The sequence below is a fragment of the Podarcis erhardii genome (assembly GCF_964252035.2).
Source record: "Podarcis erhardii genome assembly, chromosome: 10".
Classification (NCBI taxonomy): Eukaryota; Metazoa; Chordata; class Lepidosauria; order Squamata; family Lacertidae; genus Podarcis; species Podarcis erhardii.
Window position 1 is genome coordinate 472252 of NC_138500.1, and position 22214 is coordinate 494465.

Below are 22214 nucleotides of genomic sequence, written 5' to 3' on the forward strand. Positions count from 1 at the left end.
GGGGTAAAAGAACTTTGATTATCTAATCCTGCAGATAGAAAGTAAAGGAATAAATTTCCATTGCCCCCAACCTGGGGACGGGACATCAGGACAGATTCTTTGAAGGAAACGGACTTGGACAGATAGAAACAAAAGAGAAACAAATAAACTTTAATGTCGCTTTCTGCTTGTGCCTGTTGCAAGGAAACAAAGTATTGGAAAATTGAAAGTTAATTCTCCTTTGTTTGATACATTTTAAAGATGGAGGTTAACAGAAGTTTTGCCCTCTAAAGGGAGTTTGTTAGTTTCTTTGTTGCAGTTCACAAAGAGACATAACAGCTGTGGAAATCAGCGTGAGACCAGATATCTGACCTTGACTAAAAATGAGCAGGAAGGAAGTTTTTCTTGCTGCCCTTGTTAAAGTGGATTCTATGCTGCAGCAGCTGCAGGAGGATATGAACTTGGTAGATGAGAAACTGGATGCCATGACTGCTGTAGCTAGAAAGTATGGATTGACAGGAGAAGAAGAGAGTGAAACCTTACAACAATTGACCCAGGAAACTGACTTAAAGCAAACCCAAGGGCAGTGGGAGATGGAAGAGATTGTTAATATACCTCAAAAGTTACAAAATGAGAGAACTAATGTCGTTGAATCCAAAGGGTGTCTGCAAACTTCTGGAGTTAAGGGGATTCTTAGCTCTAGTGGGGCTGTGAAACAAGAGAATAAGCACTTTTGGAGCAACTACTGTTTGGATTACAGATTCAACAATGGGGAGTGGAACTGGGGGGAATGGAACAACCTGACAAATGAAAATGGAGACTATGACTGTATGGAACTTCCCAGAGATCCACTCCCCAAGGAGAAGGGGAAGAAAGTATGAAAGACTTTGACAAGGGACAAGAAAGCGTCGTATCACAACCAGGAGCAAGAAAATCTGCAGAGGTGGCATAGAAGTGACTTGAGAGCCTCAGACATCAGAACACCGGACTGAAAATTAAGATTAAAGGGAAGAAAGGACGGACGCAGCCTGAAACCAGGAAGAAAGGGACGATGGACAAAACTAGAAGAGAACTTTCTTTTATATATTTGGCTATTTCTGAGTAACATTTGTGAAATAATAGACTGTGGCGGAAAGGAAATAATTGGCTTTAGTAGAAAGATTTCAAGATAAGTATAAATATAATTTAAAGTCTAAATTTAAAGGTATATGGTTTTGAAAGTAAAGATAAAGTTAAAGGTAATATTGATAAATTTGAAATAGATTGTTAAGATAAATTATTCTTTTTTTATATATAAATATGGGAAGAATTTGCTGAAACAATGATTAAATTGGAATACAAAAAAGGGAGGTATGAGGACGTCTAAGACACAAGATAATGAAATGAAGTTATTTTGAATCTTGTATACTTTTCTCTCTTTTTCTTTTTTCTTTTGCCCTTTTTCTGTTTTTGTTTGTTTATGCTTTAAATGTTTTTGTATCTTGAAAATTTGAATAAATATTATTTTTTTTTAAAAAAGGACTATCTACAGAAACATTGTAAAATTAATGAATGTTAGAATGATGTTGGACAGAAATTAAGTGGTTCCCAGCTGTAATGTTTAAGAGAATATGAAAAAAAAAGGTTGAGAAATAAGTTATAATTAATGGTGAGGATTTGCTGAGCTAATAACTTGAATTGGAATACAAAAAGGGGAGGTGTGAGGAGGTCTGGGAAATAAGTTAAAAGAAAATAAGCAATTGAAATTTTATGTGTTTTTAATTCTTTTTAGTTTTGTATTTTTGTACTTTTGTTTTTTTTGGTTTTTTTTTTGTTTCTGTACTATTTTTGAAATGCTAATAAATATTCTTTAAGAAAAAACAACAACAGTCAATAGCCCTGGTTAACTCCACATTAATAGCCCTGGTTAACTCCACATTCCAGCAGGCCACCAGGGAATCAGCTGAAAGGCCATCAACATGGGATAAAGCATCTCCTACCACTCTCTGGAAACCATTTGGATCCATTATGTGGTGGGAGCGGACCATCCAAATCGGTCCCACCTCCCTTCAGAGGGGAAGGGTCGCAGAGAAGTCCAGTTGCACCAGGAAGTGATCTGACCATGGCACTTCTTTTGTTTTGCTTTTACTTAGTGTCAGATCATGAACATCCATAGAGGTAAACAGCAGGTCCAAGGCATGTCTGCGGCTATGGGTTGGGCCAGACTTATTCAGGGACAGCCCCATGGAGGCCATGCTTTCCACAAAGTCCCGAGCGGCCCCTTGTAAGGTCGTGTCGGCATGGATGTTAAAATCCCCTAGGATGACCAAGCTAGGTGTCTCCAGGAGAACATCCGCCACGACCTGAAGCAGCTTGATGAAGCGGGGGGGGGGGGTGGTACACCAAAAGGAATCCTGTACTGCCCCTATTGCCCAACTTCCAGAACATGCACTCAGAAAACTGGGTCTTCTCAATAGGACGCCTGGTGCAAACTAATGACTTCCTAAAAATCACTGCAACCCCCCCTCCCCGCCAACAAGGCCTGGGTTGCTGTGCGTAAGAGAAACCTGGTGGGCAAGCAGCGGCAAGGACAGGCCCATCTGCTTCATCCAACCAAGCCTCTGTCACATATGCCAGGTCAAGTCCTCCATCCACGATCAAGTCACGGATCACAATGGTTTTATGGATCATTGACCTGGCATTGCACAGCAGCACCTTCAGGTTGTGTGGGTATCCCTTGTGATTCCAGTATCCCATCTGGTCAAGACCAGACCTGGAGGCAGGGATAGTCCTCAAACAATGACTAAGCCCGCTTCCTCGGTGGTCTGGTCTGGTCTTAGCGTAACTCCTCCTCCTACCTGTGATCACTGAGATTGGTTGCCCCAATACACACACACACACACACACACACACACACACCGTGGAACTTGCCCCAGCCATTTTGTTTGATGGGACCCACTCCCAGGCAGCCCTGACCCCTCCCCTTAAAATCAAATTAAAACCTATACAAAAAACAAACTAACAAAAAAAAGAGAATGTTACAAACACACCATAATTAAATTAAACAAATTCTCGCACCCAACTAAACACCCACCCCACCCCCTCTTACGCACAGCAAATGAAAAAACAATGTCATCAAATGATAGCAATGCATCACCACCCGTTCATAATCCTCACTCATCGTTAATAGCGCAGCAGGATCTTGGAATGCAGCCTTTTCAAATCAATTGTTTCCTCACAGGAAAGGCAGCTGCTCTCTGTCCATGAACAGACCCTCTCTTTCCCTGGTCCATTGTTCCTTTGGACATTCTCCATCCTCTGCACCATAAAGACACTGAGATCCAGCGCCAAGGGCCTTCTGGCATTTCCCTCATTGTGAGAAGTGAGGTTACAGGGAACCAGGCAGAGGGCCTTCTCGGTAGTGGCGCCCACCCTGTGGAACACCCTCCCTTCAGATGTGAAGGAAATAAGCAGCTATCTTATCTTTAAAAGACATCTGAAGGCAGCCCTGTTCAGGGAGGTCTTTAATATTTAACGCTGTACTGTTTTAAACATTTGATTGGGAGCTGCCCAGAGTGGCTGGGGAAACTCAGCCAGATGGGCGGGGTATAAATAATAAATTATTATGATTATATTATGATAATCCTCCATCCAGCCCTGTTTCCACCTCTAGATCTTCCTGAGTCACCTTCACAGTCCCAATGGCCTCAAGAGGTCCAAGTGGACCATTTTGGGAGACGCAGGTCTAAGTCTTTTCCAGGGCCTGTGGTCTGGGTCAGTCAGAGAAGTAGTGAGAAGGCTTGGTGCTTGGGGACAGCTGAATGGGTGCTCAGGGAAGCTCCTGTTCTTGGAGAGGGACCTCCATCCACATGCCTCACATTGCATGGAGAGAGCAGGAGAAGCAGAAGGAAAGCAGCTGGCAAATGGGAAACACCCCACCCCAATGGTTCTTTATAATGTTGGTGTCCTGCCTGATCACGTGCCCCTCTGCTGACACCGAACTATCCTAATCTGGGACTGACAAAGCTGGATATTCAAGGCAAACGGATAACTGTGCTTAATGGAAAGTTCAACCTTGTAACACTGTCCTAAAGGACCTTCACTCGCTCTCAGTGCATTTCGGAGCACAATTCAAACTGTTTGTGCTGATCTTTAAATTGTCATGGTTGCATCTTTCAGGCAAGAAAAGTATTGATCTGACATATAGAGATCATTCCTGGTCTATTGGTTCAAGGAGGTTCTGGTGGTTTTACTCTGAGTGAGTCAAAGCTGGTGTTTTCTCCAGCTGGAACATTTTACCTGCTAAGGGAGTTTCCTTTCTGCTGAGAGCAGGTGGTGGGATCAGTTGTAATGAGATTACGCTGAACCTTCCTTGTTTTGGGAACCAGAAGAAGCTGGTTTAAACTGGAGTGAGCCAAGCTTGTTATCCAGTCCCAAGGTTACTCTGACATGGAATTGTTTATAAATTACAGTATTGAAAGGCGCCTGGTCCCACTTCCTATTCTGCTATTCTCTATTCTGCTTGTGTGTTTCTTATTAGAGTGCTGTTTCACTATGCTATGTTAGGGTTTTACTGTAAATTCAGTTTTTGGATTCTTATGCTTCCTTGCCTTCTGTACTAAATTTATCTGCTGAATGGATTTTTTGCTGCCTCTGAGTGTTTTTTTCTACTCTGCTAACTATATGTCAGTCTTGGAGATCATTATGGAGGAGCAAGATCTGCGACCTAAAGCCCTCAACCGCCTTGGCCCTGTAGACCTGAAGGAGCGTCTCCACCCCCATCCTTCACTCTGAACACTGAGGTCCTCCTCTGAGGTCCTCCCTGCAAGAAGTGAGGGTACAGGGAAGCAGGCAGAGGGCCTTCTCGGTGGTGGCGCCCGCCCTGTGGAACGCCCTCCCTTCAGAGGTCAAGGAAATGAACAACTACCTGACATTTGGAAGACAGCAGAAGGCAGCCCTGTGTCAGGAGGTTTATAATGTTTGATGTTTTCCTGTCTTTTATATGTGCTGTAACCTGCCCAGAGTGGCTGGGGAAACCCAACCAGGTGGGCGGGGTATAAATACTACAATCATTCTTATCATATTGTGATTTTTTTTGTAGTTATTTTGGAATTTGTACTGCAATATTAGCTCAAGAAATGTTATGGGTGGAGAAAATCACAGGGCTGCTGTAAAATATAATCCTACCCACGACTTCTCATTTATATACATTCTGTAAATTTGGGGAGGTCACACACCTCACCTGTGCTAATACTGGCAGTCTTTGGCCTGCACAGGCACACCTGGTGTGTAGAGCCTCCAGCCCCAGGCACTGTCTATCCTGAAAATGGCTCCTTTGACTGGGAAGATTCATGCAGTCGCTGTCATCGGATGCTGATGGGTTGTATCTCAGCTTGTCAGTCACTCTGACATTGCCTACAAGGAATAAGAGGAACAGAAATGCTTTTGAGGTGCAACTTCTATATCAGCCCTGAGAGCCATTCCATGGACTCTGCACCCCTGTTTCTGATGACAGGTGTACATTATCCTCACCCTCAGCGGAAAGGACATTAAAGATGGAAGCCTGAGAGAGAGGAAAAGGTTTCTGGCTGCTTCCCGGGTGGGATTGGGGAAACCAAGAGCCACTTCTGAGAAGGCCTCCCCCTGTCTGCTTAGAAGTTGGACAACTACCCGTTAACGCGTGTTTGTGGATTCTAAAGATACACTACTGGTTAAAACTTATTTTTTTCCCGGCCGGTTTGGCGCCCTTAACACTCTTAGACACCTTTCATTCTACCTGGAAAGCTTCCCTGTTTGAAAAGATAAGAAGCTTGGGATTCTCCCCGCAGATCTTGATAGCGGCAGGATATGAGAGAGCCAGAAGTCAAGTGCTCCAGCGCATTAGGGACATAGAGCTGCAATGTCATATGGGCAAAATGGATAAACACGCCACAATTAGAGACTTTGGGAGAGGGTTCTCACCCGCAAACTATCTGGCTGATTTACAAATACCTAAGTACAGACATTCCTTTACCCTGGCCAGATTAAACGTTCTGCCCTCTGCCCTGCTGTTAGGCAGATATGAGGGCAAACCATATGAGTCACGTGTTTGCCCATGTGGCTCATCGGAAGTGGAAACAAGTTTGCATGTATTGCTGCACTGTAGCTATTACGAGGATCTACGCCTGACTTTTATTGCCCCAGTTCTACAAAAGCTTAAAAATGAATCAGAACTTCAATGTATGAGAGCCTTGGTAGAAGATAAGGTTCCTGTAATTACGATCAATGTTGCTAAATTCTGTGCAGCCGCTATCAGGCGCAGAAAACAAGAGCTTTCCAATGTCAACATGCAGGCGAAGGCAAATACTTAATCTTATTCATGCTGTCCAATCTTAAATTGTTGTTATGGCCTAATCTGTATTGAAATTGTCCTTTGTTTTTTCTGGTGTTATGTTTCGCTGACTAGCTGTACGAGTTAATATGGTCTGTGACCGTTTAATAAAATTTGATTTGATTTGAAGGCCTCCCCCCTCCTCTCTTCCTCTGGGGATTTCCTCTCCTCTCCAGGGGACCAATGGTTGGACTGGGCAGAATGGCTGCGTCTGGACAGGGCAGGGGCTTATGGGGTGGGAAGAGGATGGAGGTTGCAGGAAGGAAGGGGTGGGGGGACAGGACCCCCCACTTTCCAGGGATCCCTCTCTGGTCGCCTTGAAGGGGGGGTGTCGATTGCTGGGCGGGAGGGAGAAGCCAAGGCAGCCCATCCGGAGAGTCCCCAAGGAAGCCACGATGGAGACGTCCCCCCCAAGGACTGGTCTCTCCCCCCCATTCTGAGCTTGCTTGCCCCCTCCTCCCCCGCCCTTGCCCCCTCCCATCCCGGAGTCTCCCCTGCACCCAGAGGCCCCCTTGGCCCGGCTCACCCCTAGCCCTGCGCCCCCCATCTCTCCGTCCCTAATGCCCCCCAAGATGAGCCGGGGAGGGACAGGGGGGTCTCTATCCAGGCGCCTCCCGCACCCCTTAACCCTTTCCTGGCCCGCTTCTCCGCGCCCCAGGGATGCCTGCGAGGGGGAAATGGGGCCAGGGAGTCCTCGTGGGTGGGCGCCCCACCTCCGCCCCTGCGAGGAAAGCCCCTTCTCAGCAGGCGTGCCGGGATCCAGGCCCCACGGAAGGCGCTTGGGGGAGCTGGAGGGGGTCTCTGGGTCCTTTTCTCCAGTCTCCCCCCCCCGTGACCCCTTTACCTCTTTGTCCTCGCTCCCGATCCTCCCTTCCTTTCCTGCAACATCCACGGGGGGGGGGATTTACCTGCCGCCCCTCCTCCCCTTGGAGAACGGGCCCCCCTAGAGCTACGGCGCAGAGAAGAAATCCGAAGTGGAAGCTGCACTTCCAGGAGAAGAAGGGAGGTTGGGGGGGGGCTCACACCCCCATTCCCGGAGCAGAAGCCGGATTGGAGGAGGAGGAAGGAGGGGTGGGACTTATGGGGGCGGGGTGAGAGGAGGAGGTGCCGGGAGGGGAGGGAAAGAATTGAGGGGGGGGGCGAGGAGGAGGTTTCCCCTCTACCGTCTTCCTTCTGGATCAGGAGTGCGGGGGAGGGGCTGATCCCGGAGATCCAGCTGCAAAGAGGGGTCTCCCCCCCACAACTGCAACATCCTCCCCACCCCACGAGCCTAGATCCCTCCGTGTTGTAGGTCTTGGTGCTGTTCAAACCAGGAATGGAGGGGGGCAGCTAAACGACTCCCCCCAAATCCCAGCTCCTGACTCAGGCCAGGACAAGGACCCTGGACACCGGCCCCGTCCAGGCACAGCAGCCAAGAGGCTCAGCAAAGCAGCCGATACAATTGGAGCCAGAAGCGGATTCCAAAATCTGAGGGATCCCTTGGACCAGAAACAAGGAGACCAGCCAGGAAGAGGAGAGCAAAAGAGCAGCCAGTAGGTCTGGACTGAAGACTGTCGCCACGGGACTCCCACCTGCCCCCAGGGGGAACAAGATGGGAGCCCCCAACCAACAAAAGAAGACCCCAACTTTTATTAGCTGCTAATCCCCCATGCTACACCCCCAAGACTGTGTGACCCATCACACAGAGGAGGGGTTCAAGAAGAAGAATAGTTTGGATTTGATATCCCACTTTCTCATTACCCGAAGGAGTCTCAAAGCGGCTAACATTCTCCTTTCCCTTACTCCTCCCCCAACAAACACTCTGTGAGGTGAGTGGGGCTGAGAGACTTCAGAGAAGTGTGACTTCTCTGAAGGAGGAGGAGTTGTGGTGGTAACTTGAGTGTCTTCTCACCTGCCCGGTTCCTTCTTTCCCCTCCCCATGATTACTTTCCTGAAGACAAAGGGGGGAGTTCACTGTTTCCTGTCCCCAGAGGGAAGGGCTGGTCACTGTCCTGTGTTTCAGTCCCTACTGAATCCACTTCCATATGCAGGTCCTTTGTGAGTGGAATGATCTTCTGCCTCGGACTATCAGGGTTGGCATGCCAACTGGGTAGGGCTCACTGCAGACAGGTTGGCTGCCTTGTGTCAAGTCTCCCCCCATTGATAGTCCTTCCCTCCTGGTGTAAAATAAAAGTGGAACAGTGCAGATCCGATGTATGGCTAATTTTGTATGAATTTATAACAGAAGTGTTGTGTGTGTGTATGTGTGTCGTGTTTGTACAAACTGAATGATTGGGGGGGGGGTTTCCTGCCACACATGAATCCCAATCCCAAAGAAGGGCAGTGCCAAAGAATGTGCCAATTACCGCACAATTGCACTCATTTCACATGCTAGCAAGGTTATGCTTAAAATGCTACAAGGAAGGCTCAAGCAGTATGTGGACCGAGAACTCCCAGAAGTGCAAGCTGGATTTCGAAGGGGCAGAGGAACCAGAGACCAAATTGCAAACATGCGCTGGATTATGGAGAAAGCTAGAAAACATTTACTTCTGCTTCATTGACTATGCAAAAGCCCTTGACTGTGCCTACCACAGCAAACTATATCAAGTTCTTAAAGAAATGGGAGTGCCTGATCACCTCATCAGTCTCCTGAGAAATCTCTTTGTGGGACAAGAAGCTCCAGTTAGAACTGGATATGGAACAACTGATTGGTTCAAAATTGGGAAAGGACGACAACAAGACTGTATATTCTCTCCCTGCTTATTTAACGTAAATGCAGAATTCATCATGCAAAAGGCTAGACTGGATGAATCATGTAATAAAAAAATTAAGGTTTTATATATATGTAATAAATGTTCATAAATTTACCAATCAAGCACATACATAGATATGTCAACCACATGTCTGGAGCAGCTCAGGAAGACCGTCCTGAAACCATTTAGACTCCCAAACTGACCAAATGTTTACTCTGCAAGGAGGGAGGGGGTGAGGGAACCTTCCCATTGTCTCAGGAATTGGGAAATCACCATCTCAAAGGAATGGCCAGACTACCAGGAAAGGGAATCAGATAAGGCATTATCAGATAACCTGGCAGGCAGGAAAAAACGACAACATTCAAATTTCTGTTGCAGACCACCTTTTCTGTGATGTAGGTATGATGTTTGTAGTAGGTGGTCTGGGGTTACACCCCTTCTGTGATGTATGTATGATGTATGGAGGGGTGGTCTGGAGCTCCAGGGCAGGGAATTTAAAATGTCTATATAAAGACAGGCACACCTTTGTTCTGGGTCCTCCTCCTTTCCTGCGTGTGAGGGGAGCACCCTGTTGCAACAGATCAATAAAGATCAGGCTTACTAGCTGCTTTGCTTCTCAATACTCTCTGGTTAGTGTCTGTTTTCTCTTACCGATGGAGAACCTACAAGGGACTCTATAAAGGGCTCTTGTGTCCCCCATAAGGGAAGAAGGGCAGCTTTTGTTTACAACAGATGGCACCCCAGATGGGACCTTCGGTTGGCCGGATTCTGGGGGCAAGGAAGGACCAGTGATCCAGTGCGCACCAAACCAGAGGAGCCACCAGTCCTCTAGTGACCCCAGGGTCTGGAAAGAAGTGGAGTTCCAGCGGGGCTAACCAGAGAAAGCAATGCTTGATCAGGCCGGCCACAAATTGATTTATTTTTAACATAATCTTTATTAATTTAAACTACACACATATAGAAAGAATTTACAATCTCATACTGCAAAAAAGACAATTAAGAAAAAACAATGAAGAAAAAAGGAAAGAAGAAAAAGCAGATTTATGTGCATAAAAAAACTTAATCTTCCTAATTAAATAAAAAAGACTTCTGACAAAATGAGTCTTTCAATCATTCTCATGGTACTGTTTATACTGCCGTTGTTTTCCCTCACAGTTTTATATTCTTTAATATTGTCCCAGTCTACTCCACAAACAGCATTTGTTGTGTTTACAAGTATCACTCAAGTTCTGCTAATATGGTGTGGTTGGTACAATATGATCTTGTATAATCCTCTTTTTTAAAAAAAAATAATGATATTTATTGAGAATTTAGAATTACAAAGAAAAAAAGGAAAAGGAAAAAAGATAGACAAAAAAATTAAACTATACAAGTCAATAAAAAGAGAAGAAGAAAAAGAAAGAAAAAACAAAACACACAATACATCAAAACCAAAAACAAAAGCAAACAAAAAAATTAAAAACAAATCCAATATTCCCAAATCTTTCTTTCGTTAACTTGTTTCATCAACCTCCTCACACCTCCCTTTTTTTATTCTAGTTATTAATTATCTCAGCAAATCCTATCCATCTTTCGCTATATTCTGTCATTAAATTACCTTAATTTATTTTAAACTTATCTTACCAAAAAAAGCCCTAAAGCTTAAAACTTAAAACTTATTTGTACATAATTCCTTATAGCATTTCTACTAAAGCCAAATAGTTTCATTCCAACATATTTTCTAACACTCATTCTATAATCTTCTATGATCCTCTATGATCTTCTATAATCCTCAAATATTCTCCATTCTCCAAATATTTTCTGGTTCAATACTCCTCTAACTCTTCCCATCAGTTTTGCTAGTTGTAAATATTCTAACATGAGTATATGGCTTCTCTTGTTGATGTCCACAAGGGTATTTTTGGCTCAAGTAGTCCTTTATATTTCTTCCAGATTTTATATCACGGTTTTCTTATCACATGGCTCAAAAATCCCCTGTGGACCTTCACTTTTTCGTACATTAAAGAAGCGTGCCATCCAGACCGATTCTCGTGGCCTTCCAAATCTAATAGGTCCATATCTTTTAGTGTAATCCAGTCTTTTATCCAAACCAATCCTGCCGCCGCATGGTAGAATTCCAAATCTGGCAATGATCTGTTAATAACTGGTGTTTAATTCTTGGTTTCTTTCCACTCCATATAAATCTAGATATTTCCCTTTTCCACTCCTTAAAACAATTCATTTCTCCTAAAATGGGTATTGTTTGGAATAAGAAAATCATTTTGGGGAGGATATTCATTTTCACAACCGAGACTCTTCCCCAGAGAGAGAGATGGAGTTTGGTCCAGGTTTCCATATATTTTTTTTAAAATTTCTTTCCATACTTTACTAGAATCATCCTCATATAAATTTAAACTTTTATTTGAAATCCAGATCCCAAGGTATTTAACCTTATTTTTAATTTCCAGGCCTGTTTTTTCTTGAAGTTCTTTTTTTCCTTCCATTGTGAGGCTTTTTGTCAGTAATTTAGTTTTTTGGTAGATTATTTTCAGCCCCAGGCCGGCCATAAATTAATCTAGCAAAAGACCCAGGAGCAGCGCATGCGGACGTGAGTCTAGGAATGGAGAAGATTGTGGGCGGGATTCTCTGAAACACCCAGCAACCCAGATTCTCATCCTTTGCTGTCTCTTTTGCTGACGGTCTTCACTCCCAGCCTTCCTGGCAAGAGGTAGCGAGGAGGGGGAGGGGAGAAGGGGAGAATTGGGGTTCTGCAATTAGAGAGGCAATTAACTGGAAGGGGAGAACGCCAATCAAAGCTCTCATTCCCTGTCGGGGAACCCGAGATCTGAAACTTTTCCTTTTTCCCAAGGAAGACGCCCCAAGGCTGGTCCAAGTGGCCAGTTTGGATAGCGAGGGACTTGGGCTCGGTTTCCAATTTCTCTTTTTCTCGTAAATGCAGCTGCACTGGCAGCACCAAGATCCGGAAGGAAGTGACGGGTGCGCGTTTCCAGTTCCTTTCCTTTCTCTCTGGAGCAGCCGGATTTGGCACTGGGCTGCCAGGTGTCCAATGGAAAGGGACTCTTTTCCCAGAAGTGTAAGAGGCAGAAAAGGTTGGTGGGACCCCATGGGAAAAAGAGGGAGAAGGACTTTGTAGAGTCCTTCGTAGAGAAGACGAACGACTGTCAGGTCAGGAAAGACCTGGGAAAAGGCTAGCGGGTTTTTGTTTTGGTTGAAAAATGGGATCCCCGCATTCTAAGAGTTCTAATCGCCACACTCAGAGGCATGTGCTGGGCGCAGCAGGAGGGGGAGTCTCCCTGGATGCTTCAGCAGCCGGCCTCCTCTGGGTCTCCTGGCCCCCTCCTCTCCTCCCTCTGAGCCTGAACTACTCTCTGCCCCAGACTCTTCCCGCTCACCAAACCCTGTTTCCTCTTCAGCTTGCAACATCTCCCCTCCCGGTCTGCTCCATTTTCTCCCTCTTTCTGCTCATAGCCATCCCACCACCAGTCCCCAGGATCTGAGCCTTTTTACCTTGTTCGTCCCTCACCAGCCAGTCCATGACAACAACAGCAGCCACAGCACTGTGGTCCTCTGGTAGGAAAACCCCTGAGAAGCATGATTAGATCAAAACTTCTGGGACTATGGAAAAATACTCTTTCCCAAACTCTAGAATAAGCAGGAGCTCTGGGGTTGCCCCATGGGGTTCATGAGTGAAGATGGCCCCCCAGGTGATTTCCCTGGTCCCTGCAGCCCCTCCTTCCCCCTCTTGAAATTAGGCTTGGGGGGAAATCTCCCATTCAATTTCAGTATTTCAAGTTTTCTTCAGAACGCGCAGGGCAGGAGGCAGCGATGAAGTTCTGGTGAAGAAGCAGTGCTGGGAGATCATGCGGTGGGGGTGTGTGTGACAGAGTTTGGTGCAAAAACCAAAGGTGCTTTCATCTAAAATTATACTCACCATTGTGAGATGTTGCCTGATTTCATTATTATAGTTTTAAATATAAACACCAGAACTTCACATATACCTCATGCTTGTAGGAATGATTTCCTGCTGAGTTCATTGCTCAGAGTGGATTCTGAGAGGAAGACGTCCCACACTCCATACATCTAAATGGGATCTCCCATGTGAGAGTCCCGGGATGTTCCTTAAATAAAGGTAAAGGTAAAGGGACCCCTGACCATTAGATCCAGTCAAGGACAACTCTGGGGTTGCGGTGCTCATCTCGCTTTACTGGCCGAGGAAGCCGGCGTACAGGTTCCGGGTCATGTGGCCAGCATGACTTAGCCGCTTCTGGCGAACCAGAGCAGCGCACGGAAACGCCGTTTACCTTCCCGCCGGAGCGGTACCTATTTATCTACTTACACTTTGACATGCTTTCAAACTGCTAGATCGGCAGGAACAGGGACAGAGCAACAGGAGCTCACCCCATTTTGGGGATTCGAACCACTGACCTTCTGATCAGCAAGTACTAGGCTCTGTGGTTTAACCCACAGCACCACTCGCGTCCCTGTTCCTTAAATGCTCCATTATAAAGAAGGCACTTTCTTCAGTCTTTTCATTTAAACTGCTTCTCCCCTCTGAGTTTGTTGATGGTATGACAGGTTTCAACTCTTAAAGTTCTTCCTTTCCCTAAGTCTGTTGATTTTGAACTTCCACTAAGAGTGAATTTCTATCTACTTTCCTGATATTTACCATATATGGTTTGTCTTTTGAGTGAGTCTGTTGACATAAATCAAGGGTTCCACTCTGACTGAAGCTCCTTCTACAGTCCATACCCTTAAATGGTTTCTCCTGTGTGTGTCCGTAGATGTCCTCTAAGTTTTCCACTCTGATTGAAGCTCTTTCCACACTCGATACATTTAAATGGTTTCTCCCCTGTGTGAGTCCGTTGATGTTGCCTAAGGCTACCATTTACACTAAAGCTCTTTCCACACTCGATACATTTAAATGGTTTCTCCCCTGTGTGAGTCCGTAGATGTTTTCTAAGGTCTCCACTCTTACTGAAGTCCTTTCCACACTCCATGCATTTAAATGGTTTCTCCCCTGTGTGAGTCCGTTGATGTGTTCTAAGGCTTCCATTTTCACTAAAGGTCTTTCCACACTCTATACATTTAAATGGTTTCTCCCCTGTGTGAGTCCGTTGATGTATCCTAAGGCTTCCATTTTGACTAAAGCTCTTTCCACACTCCATACATTTAAATGGTTTCTCCCCTGTGTGAGTCCGTAGATGATTTCTAAGGTCTCCACTCTGATTGAAGCTCTTTCCACACTCCATGCATTTAAATGGTTTCTCCCCTGTGTGAGTCCGTAGATGTTTTCTATTTTTTTTTAATATTTTTTATTCAATTTTCCATCCATAACAAAAAAAACAAAACAATAAAGAACATACAACACGTATAATTTCAGAGTCTTAATTTCATATTCCTTACTCTCCCGACTTCCTCATACCTCCCCTTTCTGCATTCTCGTGTCGAATTAATTAATTAACAAATCCCTCCCTTACTTTCAAATTAATTGTAAAAACATTCAGTTTCTTCCACTTAACCGTTATCGCTGTTAACCCCTATTTTTCTCATTCAACATCAATCTAGCATTCACTGATTTTTGAATATTTCTTTAAATAGTCTTTGAACTTTTTCCAATCTTCTTCCGCCGTTGCTCTTCCCTGGTCTCGGATTCTGCTCGTCATCTCTGCCAAGCCCATGTAGTCAATCACTTTCATCTGCCACTCTTCCACGGTGGGTAGATCTTGTGTCTTCCAGTACTTTGCTATAAGAATTCTTGCTGCTGTTGTAGCATACATAAAAAAAGTTCTATCCTTCTTTGCAACCAATTGGCCGACTATGCCCAGAAGAAAGGCCTCTGGTTTCTTAAGAAAGGTGTACCTAAGTACCTTTTTCAGTTCATTATAGATCAATTCCCAGAAAGCCTTAATCCTTGGGCACGTCCACCAAAGGTGAAAGAATGTTCCTTCTCTTTCTTTACACTTCCAACATTTGTTCTCAGGCGAGTGGTAGATTTTCGCAAGCTTGACTGGGGTCATGTACCACCTATAAATCATTTTCATAATATTTTCTCTCAAGGCACTACATGCCGTAAATTTCATCCCGGTGGTCCATAACTTTTCCCAGTCAGCAAACATTATGTCATGACCAATATCCTGATGTTTTCTAAGGTCTCCACTCTGATTGAAGCTCTTTCCACACTCCATGCATTTAAAAGGTTTATCCCCTGTGTGAGTCCGTTGATGGTTCCTAAGGTCTCCACTCTGCCTGAAGCTCTTTCCACACTCCATGCATTTAAATGGTTTCTCCCCTGTGTGAATCCGTTGATGTGTTGTAAGGCTTCCACTAAAACTAAAGCTCTTTCCACACTCAATACATTTAAATGGTTTCTCCCCTGTGTGAGTCCGTTGATGTACATTGAGGTGTCCACTCTTACTGAAGTCCTTTCCACACTCCATGCATTTAAATGGTTTCTCCCCTGTGTGAGTCCGTTGATGTTGTCTAAGATTTTCACTCCGAATGAAGTTCTTCCCACAATCCCTGCATGTAAAATGCTTTCTCTCTGTGTGAGTCCTCTGGTGTGTTCTAAGATTTGCATTGAAACAGAAGCTTTTTCCGCACTCCATACCTTTAAATGAGTTCTTTCCTTTTTCTGTTCGTTGATGTGAACTATGTGTGCTCATTCAGTGAAGCATATTCCACATTTCACACATTTTAATGGCTATTCCTAATGAAACAAAAGGTGCCCTGTCCCCCGCCATTCTGTCTTCTCCATCACCTTTTTCAGAGTGGGCAGAAAGGAAATCCTGTTTGGGTTTCAAGAAAGAGAACACAGGGAAAAAAAGGACACATCAACCGCCATTAGCACCTTCTCTTATTTCAACATCTCCTACATTCTTCCATGTCCTTCCCATGTTCCCAATTTTTAGGAAATGAAAATGCTATGATGTCAAATGGTAGCAATGCATCAGCAAACTTTCATAATCCTCAATCATCTTTAATAACACAGCATGATCTTGGAATACTGTTGTCCTGTGGGACTGCCTTTCCAATCAAGTGGTTGCCCCCATTTCCACCTCTAGATCTTCATGAATCACCTGCACAGTCTCACTGACCTCAGGAGGTCGATATGGACCATTTCGGGAGACCCAGGCCTTCATCTCTTCCAGGGACTGTGGTCTGGGTCAGTCAGAGAACTAGTGACAAGGCTTGGTGCTTGGGGTCAGCTGAATGGGTGCTCAGGGAAGCTCCTGTTCTTGGAGATGGACCTCTGTCTACATGCCTCACATTGCATGAAGAGCAGGAGAAGCAGAAGGAAAGCAGCTGGCACATGGGAATCCCAGGCGGAAACACCCACCCCAATCGTTCTTTATAATGATGATGTGCTGCCTGATCCTGTGCTTGTCTTCTGATAGAGGACTATCCTAATCTGGCACTGAAAAGCAGGATATTCAAGGCAAGGAGAGAACTGTACTTAATGGTAGGTAGCCATATTGGTCTGACACAGTTGAAGTAAAAAAGTAACAAAAATAGTCCAGTAGCACCTTAGGGATCAACTAAGTTTCTTCTAGGTCTAAGCTTTCGTGTGCTTCCACACTTCTTCATATAGTGGAGGGTAGTGGGAGATGGTAGTAGGAGTACCCTTCTGAGAAAAACCCCACCCCACCCCCTCCCACGATATACAAGGGTTTGATGACATCTGTGTCAGTGTATCTGAAGAAGTGTGCATGCACACAAAAGCTTATACCTAGAAAAATCATAGTTGGTCTCGAAGGTACTACTGGACTATTTTTTAATCTTTTATTTCAACTGCGTCAGACCAACACGGCTACCTACCTGAATCTAGATGTCATGGGCTGTTGGGGAGCAGTAGTTCCTTTGGTGGGGGACATGTCCTGCACCTCCTGGGGTCATTTTTCCACCTTGGTCCCCACCCTGCACTCAGCTCTCACCTGTGGCTTCCAGAAGCTGTCAGCATGCAGTAGGGCTTCAAGCAACAGCTTCAACCGGCCGGCTAAACCAGGTGAGGAAAGCTGATGGGTCTCAAATCCTTGGGGGGCTGGGGAATGGGGCCTCCCACTAGCTAGATTCCTAGAGAGGAAAGTAAGACGGGGGGGGCAGGGTCCTCCAGAGCGAAAGCCCAACCCCTCCCTTTCCTGCAAGAAGTCGGGCGTGTGGGGGTCCCCTTGGTTCTGCTCTACAGAGGCTGCCTGGGGGCGCCTGCTGGGATCCGGTGAGTCTCCTCTCTCCCAGGATAGGGCCCATGGGGAGAGCGGGGGTCCCAGTGCTGCATGGCGAGAGGGGGGCAAGTCAGGGCGCGGAGGGTCTCAGGAAGGCAGCAGCTCTGCTCTTCCTTTGCATGGATGCGCTGCTGGCCCCTTGGGTCTAGGAGTGGGGAAATGCATGCAGAGAAACCCCATTCAGATGTATGGATCAGTCCCCTTGTATAACAGAGGTTGTGCGCGGATGGAAACATTCAGACATGAAATATACCCTGGTCCCTAAAACCTCACCTGTGAAAGAAGAAGGAAGGAAGGCAGAGAAGAGAAGAGAAAGCGCTTCCTCTTGCAGGGCAGAGTAAAACCTGTGGAATTCCCTCCCACAAGAGGCAGAGGCCACCAATAAAGGTGGTGTTAAAAGAGGAGGAGGCCAATCTGGAGGAGGAGGAGAGGGCAATGGGCGGCTCCTCTTCTCTGCCTCCCCTATAGGAGGGAGGCCTCTGGCCTGATCCTGCAGGGCCCATTTTCTCCTCCAGTGCTCAGTTCCTCCAGATGCAAATTTGCCCTCTGAGACTGCTGTGGGTTGGACTAGATGATCCTTGGGGTGCCATCCACCTCTACAGTTCCATGAAAGCACCACTGGAGGTCTCAAAGCCAAGGCATTGAGAGCAGGAGAGGTCCTGCTGGAAAGGAAACAACCAGTGCAACTGTTTTAAAACAGGAATCCAATGTGTTCGTTGTGGGGGGACTCAGTGGGGAGGGGTAGTCCCCTGGATGCCACCTTGATCTCCTTGGACAAGGAGGTGGGAGAGAAATGCCATTCATAAAGAGAGGCAGCCCAGCCAATCATCTGGCTGCTGCATTTTGGGCCAGTTCCTGAGTTGCCTTCAAGGCAGTTCCACACAGAGAGCGTTGCAACCATCCCATCTGGTGCAGAGCAGGAGAACCAGGGCCATGTCCTCTCTGTCCCAAAAGGTTTGTGGGGGGGGGGGGAACTAGCCTGAGCTGGACATGGGCCTCAAGCGACCATGATGGACCCAGGAGTGTTATTCTAAAGCAGCAATGCAGCAGCAAGCAAAGGCTCTAACAGCTCAGACAGCTGCTTGTGGCTGGAAAGCCAAACAGGATGTGTGTGACTGCTGCCATGGAAACAAAGGGGCAGTCCATCCTTATTGAGCACAGGATATGAGCTCAGTGTGTGTCATATGACCTGTACAGGATGTACATGGGTGGAGTTTGGAGTTTCTTTCTGTTTGTTGAAGAGAGCAGACATCTTTACTGTATGGCTGCTAAAGACAGGAATAAAAGCAATGTAGATACGTTTCTGTCTGAGTCTGATTCCTCTCCCTGGGGATATGCAGGGAGGAGGAGAAGGAGGAGAAGCAGTTGGTGTGTTTTTCTCACAGCCTGAGGAAAATCGCCGGAACGGACCTCGTGTGTTTTTTTTCTGCCGGGAGTCGCCGGAGGGAGGTCAAAGGAATTCAGCCGGTGCCTGCTGATAGGCACCTACCTCTGACCGAGCTTGAATTCCAACAGTGGTAGTCAGAGCTGATGGTTTCGATCCATCCATGGAAGTCTGCAGAAAGAGTGGCAGAGCTGCTGTTTCCATTGCTCCATGGAGGCCTGAGGTGAGAAAGCTGATCCTCTGCAGCCAGGAGCTGACCAGAAGAAGCTGAAAGCCAAGCTACGGAGCCCAGGTATGAGATTTTCGGGCTTAGAAGTGTGAATGCAGATTGATTCATTCTCTGCTTCGAGGGAGCAAGGTTTGGGAAAAACAGCTCCGAGAGAGGAGAACTCTGCATTCCAAACATTCCTGTGGTTTTTTTTCCTGTCCAAGGAAAAGAATGCAGTTGCTTAGCAACGCAGGCCAGTTTCAAGATAAGGGCTGGAAGTCATACAATGCCTCAGAGAGGCAAAAAACAGCTCGTGTTTTGACTAGGCCCTTAGAAAGGAACTCTTGAAAGGGACTTTGCAAGCGGCCAGTGTAATAGCTGCCAGGTGCACAGAGTGTAAACAAGCCAGCTATTGGATTTTAGAGGCTTGTGTTTGAGAGCCAGTGCAAGGACTCAAAATGGATGCTAAGAAGGGGGGAGCCCTACCTTCTCTGCCCCTCCTGACCAGTGACAATTATGCATCTTGGTCTATTAAGATGAAGGCCTTGCTGCAGAATCAGAGACTGTTTGGGGTGATTGAGAACCCCATCCCTCCAGCACCAACGCGTGCTTGGGAGTCACAGGATGTGAAGGCCAGAACTGCTATAATTCTGTGCGTGTCAGACTCGGAGCTTATCCATATACAAGATTTACAGCACGCGAGAGATGTTTGGGACACGCTGAGAAGGACACATCAGAGAGATGCAGGTTCTTCAGCGTTGCTGTATTTTGAGAAGCTGACCAACCTGAGGCTTGCGCCTGATGGAGATGTTCAAGCGCACCTGACGGAAATGAAATTTCTGCGTCAACAGATGGTGGAACGTAATTTCCGTCTGCAGGAGGAAGTGTTTTGCTTCATGGTGATCAACAGCCTGAATCGGACTTACAAAACGGTTGCCAGTCAGCTGGGGTCCCTCCCAGCGCAAGATTTGACTTCGGAGAGGGTCTTTGCCGTGGTTCTTTGTGAACATGACAGACTCGCCGCCCTGGAAGTCAAGGACAGGGGGAGACAAGAACGGAGTTCTGACACCCCCACTGCTACTGCTACTGGAGACGCCGTAGCTTTGAACGTTGTCCGATGCTACAATTGTGGACAGACTGGGCATCTTCAGCGGTACTGCAAGAAGCCACGTCAGAACAAGGGAGCCAAGGGAAGCTCCACGAAGTCTGAGGCGTCAGGCAGAAGTCATGCCAAGTCACAGACGAAGCCTGCAAAGGCTTTGATGTCGAAAGGAACCAAGCCAGAAGTGGAGAACGTTTTTATCATAGACACTGGGTGCACATTTCACATGACCCATCGCAGGGGTTTATTTTCGTCGTTTAAGAAGCAAAGCTTCGTTGTACAACAAGCCAACGGTCAAGAGCTGGAAGCCACCGGAATTGGGACTGTGTATCTTAAAAGTCAGAACTTGACTATAAACAATGTTTATTTGGTTCCAGAGTTGAAGTACAATCTGCTCAGCGTATCGCAGATTGCCAAGAAGGGACTAAAACTGTCCTATGATGATCAACACTGCGAGATCTACAAAGATGGAGAGTTGTATCTTTCTGCCGAAGAGAAAGATGGACTATATTTGTTAACTTTTGATCAAAGTGATTACATGGAATGTAATTCTTGTGATTCTAACATGATTTCTTTTGCAGGTGTAGCCAAGAAGAACGCCAACCAGGTCACCTCGAGGGTCGACAAGGCATTTCAGCGGGTGTATGCTGATGTGATTGGTCCTTTAGCACCGTCTAGAGGCAATGCAAAGTATTACCTAATATGTGTTGATTCTTTCACAGGTTTTGTCTGGATTTATCTTTCGGAGAGACCGAAAGAAGCCTTAGAAAGGTTTAAAGAGTTTTGTGACAAGGTTAAAAATATGCATGATGCTGACATAGATTGTCTTCGCACAGATGAGAAGCCAATTTTTCTTTTACAGGATTTCCAGAGGTTCCTGAAGAAGAAAGGGATAAGACACAAAATTGCAGCTTCAGAAGAAGCTTGGAACAGATGTGTCTGTGTTAGGGTGAACAAAGAATTGCAAAAGGGAATGGAAGCGCAATTGCTTAGTTCACATCTGCCACATGAGTACTGGGCTGAGTCGCTAACGTCATATTGTTATACGTGGTTGAGAAAGTTTTCAAAAGAGTTGGGAAGTTCTCCTTTTGAGAAACTGTTCCACAGAAAACCTTCTGTTGCCCATTTCAAGGTTTTTGGGTCTCATGTGAGAACAGAAGCTCCGGGTGGAGCAAAGAATGCCAGAGGCATTTTTGTGGGTTATGAAAAGGGTCTCTACAGAGTAATTTTGTCTGAATCTGGTCAGGTGATTCTCACAAAATTTCTAGAGAGTGCTCCTGAACAGGAGAGAGTGGTTGTTCACACATTTCCCACAGGTAATGATGATGATGATGATGATGTTGATTTTGTTGAGTTCAGTAGTACTGATGACAGCGATAGCTCAGACAGCTCAGTTGTCACAGTCATTGAGAGGAAATCTCACGTTATGACTAGACCCTCAGAAGAGGAGGAGGATGAACCACTGTTTACAATTGGTACTGGTTCTCCAGAGAGTCCAAAGGTTGAACCAGAAAGCAAAGAAGAGCGGCACTTCTTACATAGGTCTGAGAGAGCAACGAAGGGTGTACCACCCAAGAGGTATTCAAAGGAGTTTGCCAACCTAGCTGTTGCTATTGTAAATGACCAAGGTCTGATTGAAGCTGTGTCTGAGTCAGAGACAAAGGCACAACAGGGAGTTGTTAACCAAGGTAATGCAGATGCACTCATTCCTTGGAAGTCACACAACCAGAGAGGTACATTGGTAAAACCAGTGGCGGGTAGTTCCAAGGGTGGAACTGAAACAACAGGGGAGTGTTATACATATAACAACTGTTTGTTTTCTTCTCTGGATGACGCTTTGCTCGCAGCACGCATTGATACTTTAGGGGGAGTATGTTATTCTAAAGCAGCAATGCAGCAGCAAGCAAAGGCTCTAACAGCTCAGTCAGCTGCTTGTGGCTGCAAAGCCAGACAGGATGTATGTGACTGTTGCCATGGGAACAAAGGGGCAGTCCATCCTTATTGAGCACAGGATATGAGCTCAGTGTGTGTCATATGACCTGTACAGGATGTACATGGGTGGAGTTTGGAGTTTCTCTCTGTTTGTTGAAGAGAGCAGACATCTTTACTGTATGGCTGCTAAAGACAGGAATAAAAGCAATGTAGATATGTTTCTGTCTGAGTCTGATTCCCCTCCCTGGGGATATGCAGGGAGGAGGAGAAGGAGGAGAAGCAGTTGGTGTGTTTTTCTCACAGCCTGAG

General features: G+C 46.0%; 2 protein-coding genes across 9 annotated transcripts in view; both read right to left on the bottom strand.

Annotated features, from left to right (window-relative positions):
* The window catches only part of LOC309351923 (uncharacterized protein), a 102536-nt gene that overhangs the window by 51995 nt on the left and 28327 nt on the right, over window positions 1-22214 (bottom strand). The window lies entirely within an intron of this gene.
* The window catches only part of LOC309351883 (uncharacterized protein), a 140825-nt gene that overhangs the window by 19521 nt on the left and 99090 nt on the right, over window positions 1-22214 (bottom strand). For 2 of the 8 annotated variants that reach the window (XM_081880033.1, XM_081880035.1), the window contains exon 2: window positions 5201-5373. The gene's annotated coding sequence lies outside the window, so the exon portion shown is untranslated. Of the gene's footprint in view, window positions 1-5200; window positions 5374-7172; window positions 7267-7491; window positions 7528-7708; window positions 7901-8155; window positions 8236-16991; window positions 17100-22214 lie in introns of those variants that run through there. The other 6 variants (XM_081880037.1, XM_081880036.1, XM_081880034.1 and 3 more) reach the window with 6 other exon arrangements.